This window comes from Natator depressus, chromosome 1 (genome assembly GCF_965152275.1).
Source record: "Natator depressus isolate rNatDep1 chromosome 1, rNatDep2.hap1, whole genome shotgun sequence".
NCBI classification, from domain to species: Eukaryota; Metazoa; Chordata; order Testudines; family Cheloniidae; genus Natator; species Natator depressus.
In genome coordinates, this window is record NC_134234.1 from 169,641,369 (window position 1) to 169,657,746 (window position 16,378).

Sequence of the window (16,378 nt, forward strand, 5' to 3'; positions counted from 1 at the left end):
CCACAACCACCAAGCCCTCCATGGCAGAGGTTGCCCCCACTGCTGTGGCCTCATCATCGACCATGGCGTCCCTCCCCGCTGTTCCCTCCACCAGCTCTGCGAGCCTCCCTCCCCCGGCCCCCAGGACGTATGTCCGGGCGGTGGCAGCCCGCCCCCTGCCTGCCGCCTCATCATCTCGTCCACCCACCGCCTCCGCTACCATCAATAGCGGCTGAGGCCCCTTTCCCACCATGACCAGGAAGCATGGCGTCCGTTGCCTCCTGGTGCCCGCCTCGCCCCACGTGGAGACATACGTGCAGGCACTGGCAGGGTGGTAGGATCCACGGCCATTGTGGCGGCCTCCAAAACATATGGGAATGTCGTCTTTTTCTTAGCATCGGAGGCTGCCGCCCAGGAGGCGGTGGAGAAGGACCTGGCGGTGGGGGGGGGGGTGTTTGTCCCCCTGGAGCCGCTAGAAGACCTGGGCATCTGCCTGGTCCAAACCTCCGTCCTCCGTTTCTACCCAATGCCGCCCTGTTACCTGCTTTCTCCACCCTGGGGAAACCCGTTTCCGTCATCAGCCCTCTCCCGTTGGGCTGCAAGGACCACACCCTCCGTCACGTCCTTTCGTTCCACCAGCAAATGCAGCTTCTACCGCCGCCGGCGGCACGTGACGGAGAGGTGCTCGAGGGGTCCTTCCTAGTCCCCTACCAGGGAGCCCGCTATTGGGTCTACTATTCCACAGGAGAGGCCCGGTGCTACCTCTGCCGATCAGTGGGGCATGTCTGAAGAGACTGCCCCTTGGCCCGGCGGGGAGGGGCACCCGAGACCCAGCAGGACATCGGCTCCGTCATTGCCGATGCCCCTGGCTGCCCAAGTTCTGAAACCACCTCTCCTTCTGCTCGATCCAGCGCTGCTCCTGCCCGGGCCCAAGAGACACCTCCCCTACAACGCCCAGACGAGCGAGGGAGCCCCTCCCTTGCTGTTAACAATCCAGCAGAGCCTATGGAGGAGGGTGCAGCAAAGATATTACCGGGCAAAGGAGAGGGCCCGCCCCAAAGAGAACCGCCCTCCCCCTCGTGTTGCCTCACCGTTACCCCCCCGACCCCTGAACCACCGCCTCTGCCCCCCGACACGACCCCTGCTAACCAGCCCCCGGACGATGCTATGGAGGGCTGGACCCTACTGCAGGGAAAGCGAGGCAAGCAGAAGGCCCAAGCTTCGCTGCACCCATCCGATGCAGAGGCCCCCCGGAAGACCAGGAAGGGAGGCACTGACACTGAGCCTTCCGCTATGCCCACGAGTGAGATCCATCTGCCGGTGTCAGGAGGGGAAGACAAAATAGCACTGGAAGGTAGAATCTCCCCTCCACGGAGACCCCTGAGGAAGCCCCTTCTGCCCGAATATCACCCGAACCCCCCGCAAACCCTGAAGCGACCGTCGTAGCGGGCGCCAGAGGGGAGTCCCCCGGGGTGGCAGAAGACGACCTTTCCTCCATGTATGAGGAGATCGAGGCCCTAGGTTTGACCCCGGTCACCCAGGGAGAGAATGACCTACTGCCGGCTGGCCTCGATCTGGGCAACCGTACCCCAGTCCCCCTTTCCCCATGCTCCCTCCCCCTAACCGCCTTCCCGGGCGAGCACCCTGCAGAAGGTGGTCCACCACCTGATGCCATGGCTGCCAAATCCACCACAGAGCCTGCGCCTAGCATCACTGGGAGTCCCCTCCCCACCTCCTTAACCCTCGAATCTGTTCGGGAGGCAACACCTCTTAGCTCCTTGCCTCCCGAAGCCCAGAGCCTTGCCTCTGCCCCCGCCCCCGCCCCCAGCCCTGTCCCTGCCCAATCCACCTCCTCCTGCAATGCTATTGCCGCCCCTGGGGTTATTTCTTTCCCATTTTTTGCGGATGCCCCCCAAGGAGCAACTTTTGCATTTTCCTGCCGCGACCCATTAGGAGCTGCAATTTTCCCTCCGCCATCCCCTTCTACCCCAAGGCTTGAGACGGACCTAATAACTTTAGCCTGTCAGACGCCCCGTCGGTGGTCTGCACCCTGCCTGCCCGCCTCAGCGGACCGCGAGGCTGCACCAAGAGCCCCACCAGGGAATAACCCGGAAATCGCAACTCCACCCCCCCATGAGCTGCGAAAAGCGTTGCGACAGTTTTTAGAAGACATCCATGGCTCCCGCAACAGGGTACAGCTAGCTCTCCAGCTATGGGGGGACTTTGATCACATCCTCCAGGTCACAAGGGCCCTTATAAAGGAGGGTAAAGGGAAAGGAAGTCACGGCGCCGTGGCCTACGGGCGGGCCCACAGCTTCCGTGACGATTTACTCACTTATGGGATGGGTCATGGATTGTTGCGCGACCCGCCGGGGGCTGCGAACACCCCCGCCAACAAGGAACCCCCACCCCCCCCAGCTCTCCGCATGACGCCCCTCATTATTGCAACTTTGAACACCAGGGGCTGTAGGATGGCTCTCCGCAGGTCCCAGGTGCTCTCTTACCTTCGGGAAGGGTTTTCCTGCAGGAGACCCATACGGATCCGACCGCCGAGGACAGCTAGCGGCTGGAGTGGGGGGACGGGGTCTACTTCAGCCACTTCATGATTCGACAAGCTGGAGTGGCGACCCTGTTCTCCCCCAACCTACGGCCCGAGGTGATAGGGGTCACTGAGGCTGTGCCGGGCCACCTGCTGAATCTCCGAGTCCGTATGGAGGGGCTCGTGGTCAACCTCATCAACATCTATGCCCCAGCAATGAGCCCGAAGCAGCCACAATTCCAACAGCGGGTGTCCAACTTCCTCAGCACCCTAGATTCTCACGAGTGCTTAGTCCTGGGAGGGACTTTAACACCACCCTCGAGGAACAGGACCGCTCAGGGGCCGAGCTGAGCCCGGCCGCTGCGAACATTCTCCGAGAAATAGTTGAATATCACTCCCAAGGAGACGTCTGGCGTGACCACCACCCAGATGACACTTCCACATTCACCTTTGTCCAGGTGGAGGCCCATCGGTCACACCACTCTCGGTTGGACCATATTTATTTATCCCATTTCCATCTTTCACAGGCCCACTCCTCCAACATTCGGCCGGCCCCATTCTCCGACCACCATCTAGCCACCATAACGGCCTCCCTCCGTGCAGAGAGGCCGAGGCCAGCCTATTGGCACTTTAACAACTGCCTGTTGGAGAATGAGGGCTTCGTGACATCCTTCCGGGAGTTTTGGCTGGCCTGGCAAGAGCAGCAGCGTGCCTTTCCCTTGGCGCGGCGATAGTGGGATCTAGGGAAGGTGCTCGCCAAGCTCCTCTGCCGTGACTACACCCGGGGCACCAGCCGACGGAGAAATGCAGCGATAGAGCAGTTGGAACGGGAGGTCTTAGAGATGGAGAGACGTCTGGCTGCCAGCCCTGAGGACCCGTTCCTCTGCGGAGTGTGCCGGGAGAAGCGGAAGGAGCTCCGGGCCCTCGAGGACCATCGGGCCCGAGGTGCCTTTGTTCGATCCCGCATCCGCCTCCTTCGGGAGATGGATCGCAACTCCCGTTTCTTCTATGCCCTGGAGAAAACGAGCGGGACCAAGAAACACGTCACCTGCCTTCTAGCAGAAGACGGCGCCCCCCTCACGGATCCGGTGGAGATGTGTGGGAGGGCCCGTGACTTCTACACAAGCCTTTTCTCCCCGGAGCCGACCAATCCTGGCGCTTGCAGGGTGCTCTGGGAGGAACTCCCCACGGTCAGCGTGGGCGACCGAGACCAACTAGAGCTGCCTCTCACCCTGGCCGAGTTCTCGGAAGCCCTCCGTCGCATGCCTACCAATAAATCTCAGGGCATGGACGGGATGACTGTGGAGTTCTACCGCGTGTTCTGGGACACCCTTGGCCCAGACCTAGCCACCGTCTGGGCTGAGTCTTTGCAGGGCAGGGTCCTCCCTCTTTCGTGCAGGCGAGCAGTGCTTGCCTTGTTGCCGAAGAAGGGGGACCTTCGCGATTTACGAAATTGGCGTCCCATCTCACTCCTTAGCACGGATTACAAAATCGTAGTGAAAGCAATCTCGCTGCGGCGAGGGTCTGTGATGGCGGACGTGATCCACCCAGACCAGACCTACACTGTCCCGGGTCGCAGCATTTTTGACAACCTGTTTCTAGTCCGAGATCTTTTGGAACTCGGGCGTAGAGATGGTCTGTCGTTCGCCCTCCTGTCTCTTGATCAAGAGAAGGCGTTCGATAGAGTGGACCATGGGTACCTCCTGGGCACTCTGCAGGCGTTTGGATTCGGACCTCAGTTTGTGAGTTTTCTCCAGGTGCTGTACGCTTCCGCGACTGTCTGCTTAGGCTCAACTGGACCCTGACCGAACCGGTCAGCTTCGGGCGAGGAGTATGGCAGGGGTGCCCCCTCTCGGGCCAGCTGTACTCTCTGGCGATCGAGCTCTTCCTCTGTCTCCTCCGCAGGAGGTTGACGGGGTTGGTGCTGCGGGAGCCAGAGCTGCGGCTGGTCCTGTCGGCGTACACCGATGACGTGCTCCTCATGGTCCAGGACACGGGGGACTTGGCACGGGTGGAGGCTTGCCAGGCCATCTATTCGGCAGCCTCCTCCGCCCGAGTCAACTGGGTCAAGAGCTCTGGCTTAGCGGTGGGGGACTGGCGGCAGGTGAGCTCCCTCCCACCCGCGCTTCAGACCATTCGGTGGAGCGTGGGCCTACTGCTCTACCTAGGCATTTACCTTTCTGCCACGCACCCTTCTCCGCTGGAGAACTGGCAAAATTTAGAAGGCGGGCTGATAGAGCGGCTCCGGAAATGGACGGGGCTACTCCAATGTCTCTCCCTCCCTCTTCCTTTCCGCGAGACCTCTCCGGGCTGCCGGTCTTCTACCAGGACCTCCTCCGGACCTGGAAACTGTTTTCAACGGCCAGGTCCGTGGCGGCCACCGTGGGAGCAGATCTCCTCACGGAGCCCCTGCTACACAACCCCCAGCTCCATGTGCAGGCGGCGGAGTCCCGCTCTGTGTGCCAGAGTTTGGTCCTGGCGGAAATCACGAGAGTCGGAGACCTCCTGGACTACGACCGGGGAGACTGGCTGGATCCCCTGACGCTCGCTTGGTGCATGGGGTTCTCCAGACCTCGTACCCCTCCGGCGCGTACTTCAGGAGGTGAAGGCCGCCTTGACGCCCGCTGCTCGGGCTTATCTCAACCGAGCCCTGCGCGAGGGCGCACCCCACCCACCCTCTACCCCAGGCCCGCCGGACCTTTCAATTGTGCCCCTACCCCATAGATCCCAACAAACCCCTCACCCTTTCACTGCGAGCCGGCTGCATGAACTGCAGCTGGTCAGCTTCCAAATCGCGCCATGGAAATATCTATACACACTCATGCTTCACACCCTTCATGCCCACACCCTGGTGTCCCGCCCCAATACAAAGTGGTGGGACCTCCTGCCACCTTTAGAGGGTGAGCAACCCCGGTGGGCCAGCCTGTATTCCACCTTGGTCCCGAGGCCCGTTGGGGACATTAGTTGGTGGCTCCTTCATGGAGCTGTGAGCACGGGCGTGTTTTTGACATGGTTCACCGCCATCCCGGATACTTGCCCTTTTTGCAACGTGAGGGAAACCCTGGCGCACGTATATTTAGAGTGTGCCAGGCTGCAGCCCCTTTTCCGGCTCCTCACGAATATTTTGTTACGCTTTTGGCTACACTTTTCCCCTCACCTTTTTATTTACACACTCCCCATCCGTCGCTCCACAAAATCACGAGATCTCCTGGTTAACCTCCTCCTAGCCCTAGCTAAAACAGCCATTTATAAAACCAGAGAGGGGAGGTTGGCTAATGAAGCGTCCTGTGATTGTAGGGCCATTTTCCGATCCTCAGTACATTCACGTATGCGGGCAGAGTTCCTCTGGGCGGCGTCCACCGACTCCCTTGATGCCTTCGAGGAGCGGTGGGCGCTCTCCGAGGTTTTCTGCTCAGTGACCCTGTCCAGTTCCCTCTGTCTGACCCTTTGATTGACGGGAAGAGCGAGAGACCCCAGCCCCAGCCGTTGCCGCTGTGGATACCATCATTGTTGTCACCTAGGAGGGGTCCTATCACACGTGGTGTACGTCCCCCCCACTCCCAAACTGCCCACCCTGCAGCCGTGCCCATCTTGTCAGGCACTCTCAGGAGAGGAATAATCAGTGACACTGGGCGTGGCACTAGGTAACTCAAGGGGGTGGAAGACCATGAGTGTCGAGGAAGCCCCCCCGCTCTAGGCCACCAGGTAACTCAGGGGGGTGGAAGACCACGAGTGTCGAGGAAGCCCCCCCGCTCTGGTCCCAGGCTAGCCTGAACACTTCTCCCTCCTGAAGGCTGCTGTGTTATACCTTGTGTTTGCTTTTGTTTTGTTGCATAGTTTTGCTTTATCCTTTTTGGTGATTTCTTGTAAGTGTTACACAAATACAATTCTTTTCTGCTTCAAAAAAAAAAAAAACAAAAAACACTCTCCTGCTACCCTCTGCCCATGATGTATCACACTTCCTTTCAAAGTCAGTGCCAAGGCTCTCACTGACTTCAGTGAGAACAACATCAGGTCTGTTATAAGATGTTCTCTTTAAAATAAACATTCAAAGCCCTATCCTACTCAGAGTGAGGTCAATAGAAAAACTCACAATACTTCAATGAAAAGAAGATCAGCTCTTCATACTCTACAATACAAGATCTGCTCCAGTTTTCAAACGAAGCCATAGAATTTCCATTGCAGTCCACTCATTAAAGCAATCAGTGCATAGTCCTTAGCCTTTTCAATGGATGATACACATATTCCTGAGTTTACTTTCCAGTGAAAAGACCCAGGGGAAGTGACCAACATTAGCTATTTCTGTGCACCTTTCTTCTAATGACATGATTGTGCAACCTATACTGCTATATAGGTGCAAGGTTAGATTGCACAATTAGGGCATCTTTTAAAAAAATACAACATTGGAGCAGTAGTTGCATTCCTTCTCGTATTCACTTCCCTATCGGTCAATAGAAGAGCTAGTAAGGATTCACTTTTCTGAAAAATCAGGCCCTCTGTGTATATGGGCACAACAAGTCAAACTATGTCATAAATGTTAACCTGGAAACATTGTTTCATATTGTGAAGTAACAGTATATGTGAACATTAGATTGTTAAGTAATGTCTGGCCCTCCTCAAATTGTGTATAAAAACATTTACCAACTTGGGAGGAAAAACATTGTGATAGTTTTTCTGTCAAGCTCTAGCGTAAGCACCAGATAAGGAATTACTGCTGCAGAAGTCAGCCAAAACTTCCTTCTTGACAGCTGCTGTGCAAGCTTTGTAGGATATCCTAAAACATATGTTTCCCTTTTCTCCCCCAAGGACTGCTCACATTATTTTACTCATACCATACTCCCAGTTTTGAGGTCATAACCACCACATGTGTGAAATCTGCAGATCCAAACTTGCATTGATTAATTTATTCTATATCATACCTACTTTGATAACAGTTCCTGCAGAATGAAAGACCTAAAAAGTTTTCATAAGTACACAGTACAGATCAGATAGTAAAATAAAAGCTTTTTTCAAAAGCGATATACATAGCATAAGAAAGACTAATTAAAATACCAGGGGCCATAAATACACGACAAAATCAGCTGGGGTAAATCAGCACAGCTCTATTAAAGTCCATGGAGATATGTTGATTTATAGCAGCTAATGATTTGGCTTCAGATGTTATTTTTAAATGAGATACTAATAACTTGAAGAAAAAGTTATCATTTTCTTATAGTGAAATGGTACATAACATTCTTTGCAAAGATACCACTATACAAAACAGATACTTAATTTAGTCTCATCTATTTTAAAAATGAAAAGCCAGAGATGGGTTGTATCATTTCAAAATATGAAAATCTCTTCATAACCTGGATATACTGGGAATAAGTGATAGTGTCAAATTATTTCTTCTGAGTATTTTTGTAAGTGTAAATAATTGTGTTTGTGAACAGTTATGTAAAATATTTTAAACTCATTGTCATTTATCATAAGAGCACTTCTCAATTAATAGTGGATAAATCATTGAATAGCAATAGCTAATTCTTAATACAAACAAAATCCATCAGTATAAGCATATATTTTATGTCACAAGGCTATAATTAATTAATAAAGCAGAAGCAAAATAGAAATCACAGCCACAAGTAATTACATTATTCCACAGCTTCATTTGATAGTTTTTCTGAGACATTGCCATGAGAAGAATAGCTATAAGCTTAGCTGATGGGGCTAGACGGTGCAGTGGAGTGTTATACTGTCAAAACCCATTGGCCTTTTAGTTGTGTAAATGGGTTCTGTATTCCAGACTTGTACAGTTGTAAAATCCTAGAAGTAAATTGAGCTAAAGGAATTTCTGTGAAGAACCAGTCAGAAACATATTAAAATGTTGTTTGAATAATTTACGATTTGTAATTGTAATGATGTGATGTATCATTTGTGATTATGACCAGCTTTTTTCATTAGCTTTTCAGAGTTAATTTCAACAAATGAATTCCTGTTTAAAGATCAGTGTGCTGTGTAAGACTGAGGTTGCATCAATGTGGAACATTTGATGAGAAGAAGAGTTTCTGTTTTTAGTTGACATTTTATGGCCTAAGGTGATAACAGTTAAACAAATGGGAGTTGTGCTTCTTTGACATTCTAGATTCCCTTAAGCCTATATTCTAAAGCTGTACAAATTTTTCAGATATGAAATTGAGCTGCCTTAAAGCATGATATCAAAAACTATGGATCCAAGTGGCTGTTCTTCATTACCCTTCCTACAGGATTGATTATATACGAAGTTTACTAAGGCAAAACAAACAATTAAAAACAAAAGCTTTATGGAATGCCTGTAGTTCTTAATTACTCTTAGCCATGCCCTTTTTTTCTCTGCTTTTCAATCAATAGAAGTAGTGGTCTCGCAAAATACCAATTACATATTTTAATCAGAGACTTACCACCACTGCACATTTTGCTCACATGAAGTTGGGAACTAATGGTGCAAACATGCTATAAAACAAAGAGTTACTTTACAGTGTTAAACCTGTGAAAAAGCATAGTGCTCCACAGCCTATTTTCTGAGCCTCTTGCTCACTAGTGACGGGGCAAGAGTTTTTATAGAATACTATAAGAACTAAATATAGCCCTTGATAAACTTGAGCTCAACTCAAAATCAAAAATGAGTTCTGAAAAAGTTTAACTTACCCTAGTTTCAGTTTGCTTGAAGCTCTGAACTTCCAGGTTATCACTAGGGCAAAAAGTATCAGTGTCATAATACTGAGAAACAGAATCTTCTTATAATATTTCAGGCCTGGCCTCAGATTGGCAGTACAGGAAATCCTGAAGAAAACAAAAAAGCCTATCTCAATAAAGTATTCAGCCCACTTTTTCAGACTTAGTAGTTTCATACAGGTGAAAAAACTTTTGGACAAGCATCTGAAAATATTTCAAACTTTTAGATGCTCAGAGATCACTTGTTCAAACTTAGTACTTTGACATAGGCACAATTAGATAGTATTGTGCCGGTAGATCCGGTTTTCTCCAGCATTGATAGCTTCAGTTGTAATGTTTTGGGAGTGCTGACTGGCTAACTGATGGAGTGTGTGGAGTGAGTTCAAAAAGCAGTACCTCTGCACAGTAGACAGGCACACTCACAAGGGGTGTTTCACCTGAAGTTGGTCCTGATGCCTCACTCAGCCCTCGCTACTGGCTCCAGGTAGCTGTGTGTGCACCACAGTGCCAGACCCCAAGACCTTGCCTGAGCTGGCATGCTAAACCTAAGGAGGGGTAGCAAGCTGTGATCACTAGTGAAAGGGCATGTCTGGTGCTCCAACTGAATAAAGTATCCTATGGTGAAGCCAACAAAACAACTTCCAAAATACAACATTGATGGACCCATTGCTGGAGGAAGCTAATGGATAGTTTAGAACAATGTTGCAGATGGATTATGATACACTGGTCAAGGAGAAAGCTAAGGAGTCATGGTCAAACACATGGCAAATACTGAACCATAGAAACTTAATGAAAAATGGAAAGAGAAACAAAATTATACGAGCTCAGTCATTGCCACGAGAAACAAAGACTATGTTCATTGCTCAGATACCGAGGCAGGAGCAAAAAAAAAGTATGTGATTGGCGCAAACATAACATGCAGAACAAGGAATTAAAGGATGAACACAAAAGATAAGACATTTATCAGATCATAAGAACATTCTACCAGGCTGGACCATTTTTGATAACAATGCACATATTGAAAAGTTGAGTAGGGAAACGTTGGTTTAAAACAAAATGAGATGGGTAGACAATGGAGAATTCTACCATGATGAACACAGGATATTGACACTGGGAAGAGAAGATGGTGGACACCAACATGGAGTCACATTGATGCTAAAGCTGAAGGCGAGCCAGGCTCTTATGGCATTTAAACAGATAACTCTGTGTACGCTGAAGGCAAATCAAATCCTGTGCAGTCATGATAGTACAACTATATGTGCCCAAGGAAAAAAAAGACTAATTTTATAACAATCTTCAGAAAGCAATACAAGAAGTTTCAAGACCAGACATGCTGTTGGTGATCAGAGATGTAATGTGAAAGAAGAACCATATTGGAATTTTTGGGTTGGAGCAATAAGCAGATTCAGACTCAGTGAAGAAAATGAAAAAGGGAAAGGGTTACTAAATTTCTGCTGAAGTAACAATCGGGTGATGATGGACACACTATTTCAACAAAGAAAGCTGCAGAAGAAGTGGTCCTGATGGGCAAAGAAAGACCATGACAGACTTTGTACTTGTGAATCACAGATGAACATCAAGTGCGTTGTCGTGCAAATCATTTGCAGCCAATATTAGAGCAGATCATAAGTTAGTGCATCAATCAGGTGGAGGCTGAGGGCAACTGAAATAGTGCTGAGAACTTAGATTTATGATGTGGACAAACTGAAAGAGACAGACGTCAGGAAAGGATACAAAGAAATCACATGGAAAAAATCATGGCTCTTGTGAAAGAAGAAAAGAGCATTTAAGAGACATGAATCAGTATAAAATATGGGAGTACAAGAGCAGTTGAACAAGTACTGGGCTACAAAGCCAAAATGAAGAAACCAGCATGGATAATGGATAAAGTTCTGCTGCTGAGTGACAGGTGTAAGAAGTTGAAGAAGAATACAAAGGAAGAGACGAGTCTAAGAGCTGAGTACAATAGACGGACCAGAAAGATGAATCGGAAAAAAGAGACAGAAACAACTGGATAAGTGAAAATGTGAAGAGAAATGCAAGATGGGTTGTACCGAGTTAGAGATATCAACAGTGAAAGACAGACAAGCAGCAGCAAATAACTGAGGGTGAACAAGAAGAAGCAATGGACAAAATATTTTGAAGAGGTGTACAATGTGCACAACACTGTAAATGAACAGTCCTGGAGAAGCTTTCCAGTACAAATGAGGGAGAGCAGATTCCAGGATTCTCAGAAGGAAAAGTAAAGATCTCAGTAGAAAGTTTGAAAAAAGGAAAAGCTGCAGGAATGTGACAAAGTGTTACAAATAGGTGAGGAACACATGGCAAAGGCAATGCATGACAACTCCAAGAAATTGATCAAGGTTACAGAAAAAATCTACAGCAAGTTGATGAGTGTAGTGAGTGTAGACAAGAAGCTGATGAAATGACTCAGGACAACCATAGCAGACAAGGATGCATGCTATTGGACAGATCTGTTCAACTTGGTACTGGAAGCAGTATTCTTCAGAAGTCATGGCTGTAGCACTGAGAGATTAAATGAGAGGAATTATGTTACGTCAGAGGTATGTGAATAACTTCAGATTTGCAGATAGCAATGACCTCAGAGGATTGACCAAGTAGGAAATAAGTGACAAGGTAGACCAGGAAAGCAGAAAATCTGGATGGAAGATCAGCATGGAGAAGACCAAAACTTTGGCAATTGCAAGACAAGGGGAAGATGCAAAGTCAGAGACAAAACTGGAACATGTAGAAGAATTTATGTACTTTGGAGGTCTAGTGTTGAAGAATGGGAATTGTGAAGATGACATAAAAAGAAGAATCAGACTAGTCACTACTGCATTCAAAAAAATCTGCAAGTTTTGGAAGATTAACATTTCAATACAAAAAATAAAATCACTGTAAATGAGACAATCATCATGCTGATACCAACTACAGGTTGGGACACTGGAGTATGACGAAAGCTGATAAATGTAAGGTATTTACTGCAGAAATGAATAGGATTAGGGGAAGACAGAGTTTCAAGGCAGCAGAATATGAAGAAATGAAGTGATAAGAAAATGGCTAGGACAAGAAATAATGGTATTATTGAAGATTTGAGAAAGATAACTTCAATGGTTCGGACACACCTCAAGAACAAACCCAGAAATTGTGTCATACATGGCAATACATAATACAGTGCAAGGAACTAGAAACAGAGGAAGACCAAGGATGTGTTGGAAGGACATGGTGATCAATGGCATAGGACAAAAAGGTTTTAAAATGAACAAAGCTGTGAAGCTAGTATAAGACACAAGGAGGCAGAAAGGCTTCATTCAGCCCAATCACTGCTGAGCTGAAAAATGGTGATCAAACAAGAAGAAGAAATTGCTGTAACATTGTTCCTAAAGAAACAAACTTGAGGAGTCAGCATACCTGGAAATAGCAGAAAACCAGAAGACCTCATGGGGATATGATGATAGAGACAAAGGATAGGCTCAGAGTTGAGCTACCACATTGAGACTCAGGAGATACAGATTCAGTTCCTTGGCCTGCTACAGATTTGTTGTGCAAAGTTTGGCACTTCACAGTCTATATGTGCCTCATTTCCCCATCTGTAAAATGGGGATAAGAGCACTTTTTATCTGAAATATCCTAGGTTCAGGGGAACTGCATCTGTATTCCTCCTCTGTGGTCCAATCCAGGAGTGCCCAGTCAGTTCTCAGGCCTCCAGCCATTACCTCTCTCTGGGAAAGGCACCCTTCACATCAGGGGATTAAGGCTGCACAACCTAGTGTCATACATTGTGATATCCTCAGCAAGCCAGTCTGTCTAAATGCCAGCACCTGTGTGTTGCTTTCTTCCCAAGAACTTGCCAGCGGTTACAAGTTACAATGCGTCTCTTTCTCAGCACACTACCTTTTTTCTTAGGACAAAAATATTAAATAGAAAAAAACTATATAAACAATAAAAGTTCCTACATATTTACCAAACAAACCAGAAGTCACCCATTTTCAAAATGGGAAGTCTGGTAGGCAATGTCCCTTCTGACCTTTTAGCAGGATTTGGGGTATATTTTTGCCTCAACAAAATGAAGACAGAGTTTGTTTAAACTCATTTTTTACATGCTCTAAGTTTGTTCTGTCTCTCTTGGTCTCTGAAAAGCACAGTTTTCAATGAGCCAAAGAACCCAAAAACATGTCTTAGCCGTAGACCACAAAGGAAACTCAGAATCTACAGAAATCTTAGATTTTGCTTTTTACATTTTAAAATGCAATGAAAAGACACTAAGTGAAATCATGATCCCATTGAAGTCAATTGCAAAGCTCACAGTATTTAAAATAATATTGCCTATATTATACTCAAAAAAGCATATAAATTCATAATTAAATCTAAAAGTCCATATTTCATCTAGACACAGCCGGATGTTTAAAGGTCCTTAAACCTAAGGTGATCTTTCATACACCTTACATTCGGCGCTTACTCAAGACAACAGGTAAATTAATATCATACTTTAAAATCTTCATTTCTAAGTTACCTGCTCTCAGTCCTTCAATCATTCTCTTAAACCACACACCTAAAAAAAAGTTTTAATATAAGAAATGGACTGAAGGAAAATAAATGGAATAATAGATTTCAATACAGAAACTACAGCTGGTTGTCATTGTTTTATGTAAGTTCTAAACATCTGGTCTGGAAAATATTCCATTGCTTATATATTGTAATGGTACAATGTGCTATTAGTAAAACCCTCGATGTAACACCACACGACTTAATCTTTCAGCAGAGTTTAATATTTTTGAGGAAACGCTTTTTGGGAAGGGAGGGGTGAGATACTTGTTTATCAGTTTAAACTGCAGGTGCTTGCTCTAAAATTATTGAGCTTGATGGGTGCCAACACAAAGTCTATGTTAACCATGGTGTCATCAATCTGAGTGCTAGCTGGGAAAGTATAGCATCCTAAGTTTCTTGATTCAGAATTCCTGTCATGCTTGTTATTGCAATGTGCAAAGCATACTGATACCATGGGGGATGAAAAAAAAGCAACATGATAAACTGATGATTTATTTCCTTTGAGATCAACAGAATGCAGAGAACTGTGACAAATGAGGGATCTAGTGGGACTGTGAAACATTATATTCAAACGTCAAAGGCCTGATTACCTTATCTTCTGTAATTTATCACTCTTTCCTCTCATGACTTATTATCATTGCAAGGCAATATCTGAGGTCTAGAAAATATCTGCAGATTGGCCCTGTTATGCTGAAATATATAAGGTCTTCCCAGAATCATGGAAAATTAGTGAAAATAACAAACTCTAATGCTGATATGATTTCTTTCTCTTAAAAGGAAGTCAGTGAACAAGGATGTGCTTCAGACATGTAAAACCTTAGTATCGGAGTATGTAAAAGTAATAAATATTTATTTCTGACAGCATATCACCAATTATATTTGTTTAACATTGTGGAAGTTGAAAGAGTACCAGAATACTAAGGGGATGAACATTATTTTTACTGGTCAAAAAATTGGATGTGCCTCAAAAATATCACCTTCCAGCTTTTTATATAGAGATATAGATATATAGGGAAATCACAGATAGATTGAGCCTAACTAGTTTAACTCCACATGAACAGAGTTACCCCAGAGTAAAATCAGATTAACACCATGATGAAAAATCATGGAGAAGGTCCTCAAGGAATCAATTTTGAAGCACTTAGAAGAGAGGAAAGTGATCAGGAACAGTCAGCATGGATTCCCCAAGGGAAAGTCATGCCTGACTAACCTAATTGCCTTCTATGACGAGATAACTGGCTCTGTGTATGGGGGAAAGCAGTGGATGTGTTATTCCTTGACTTTAGCAAAGCTTTTGATATGGTCTCCCACAGTATTCTTGAAGTATGGGCTGATGAATGGACTATAAGATGGATAGAAAGCTGGCTAGATCGTCGGGCTCAATGGGTAGTGATCAGTGGCTCCATGTTTAGTTGGCAGCCGCTATCAAGCGAAGTGCCTCAAGGGGTGGTCCTGGGGCCGGTTTTGTTCAATATCTTCATTAATGATCTGGAGGATGGCGTGGATTACACCCTCAGCAAGTTTGCAGATGACACTAAACTGGGAGGAGTGGTAGATACGCTGGAAGGTCAGGATAGGATACAGAGGGACCTAGACAAATTAGAGAATTGGGCCGAAAGAAATCTGATGAGGTTCAACAAGGACAAGTGCAGAGTCCTGCACTTAGGACAGAAGAATCCCATGCACTGCTACAGACTAGGGACCGAGCGGCTAGGCAGCAGTTCTGCAGAAAAGGATCAAGGGGTTACAGTGGATGAGAAGATGAATATGAGTCAACTGTGTACCCTTGTTGCCAAGAAGGCTAACAGCATTTTGGACTGTAAAAGTAGGAGCATTGCCAGCAAACTGAGGGACGTGATCATTCTCCTCTATTCGGCATTGGTGAGGCATCATCTGGAGTAATGTGTCCAGCTTTGGGCCCCTCACTACAAGAAGGATGTGGAAAAATTGGAAAGAGTCCGGTGGAGGGCAACGCAAATGATTAGGGGGCTGGAGCACATGACTTATGAGGAGAGGCTGAGGGAACTGGGATTATTTAGTCTGCAGAAGAGAAGAATGAGGGGGGATTTGATAGCTGCTTTCAACTACCTGAAAGGGGGTTCCAAAGAGGATGGATCTAGACTGTTCTCAGTGATACTAGATGACAGAACAAGGAGTAATGGTTTTAAGTTGCAGTGGGGTAGGTTTAGGTTGGATATTAGGAAAAACTTTTTCACTGGGATAGTGGTGGAGCACTGGAATGGGTTACCTAGGGAGGTGGTGGAATCTCCTTCCTTAGAGGTTTTTAAGGTCAGGCTTGACAAAGCCCTGGCTGGTATGATTTAGTTGGGGATTGGTCCTGCTTTGAGCAAGGGGGTTGGACTAGATGACCTCCTGAGCTTGAGGACACTTAACAGTATTAGTTTTGGTTGAACTAGTGTGCTAGAAACAGAGCGTAGCCATGGCAGTACAAGAGGCAGAAGGGGCTAGCCATCCTGATTGTGCACCCACCTGAGACACTAGGCACGTGGGCAACTAGGCACATTGGGGGCAACTACTCCCTCCCATTGCTCTCAACACCAAGGATACACACTATTTCTAGCATGGTAGCTCAATCAGAGCGAGAGCAGATATGTCTCC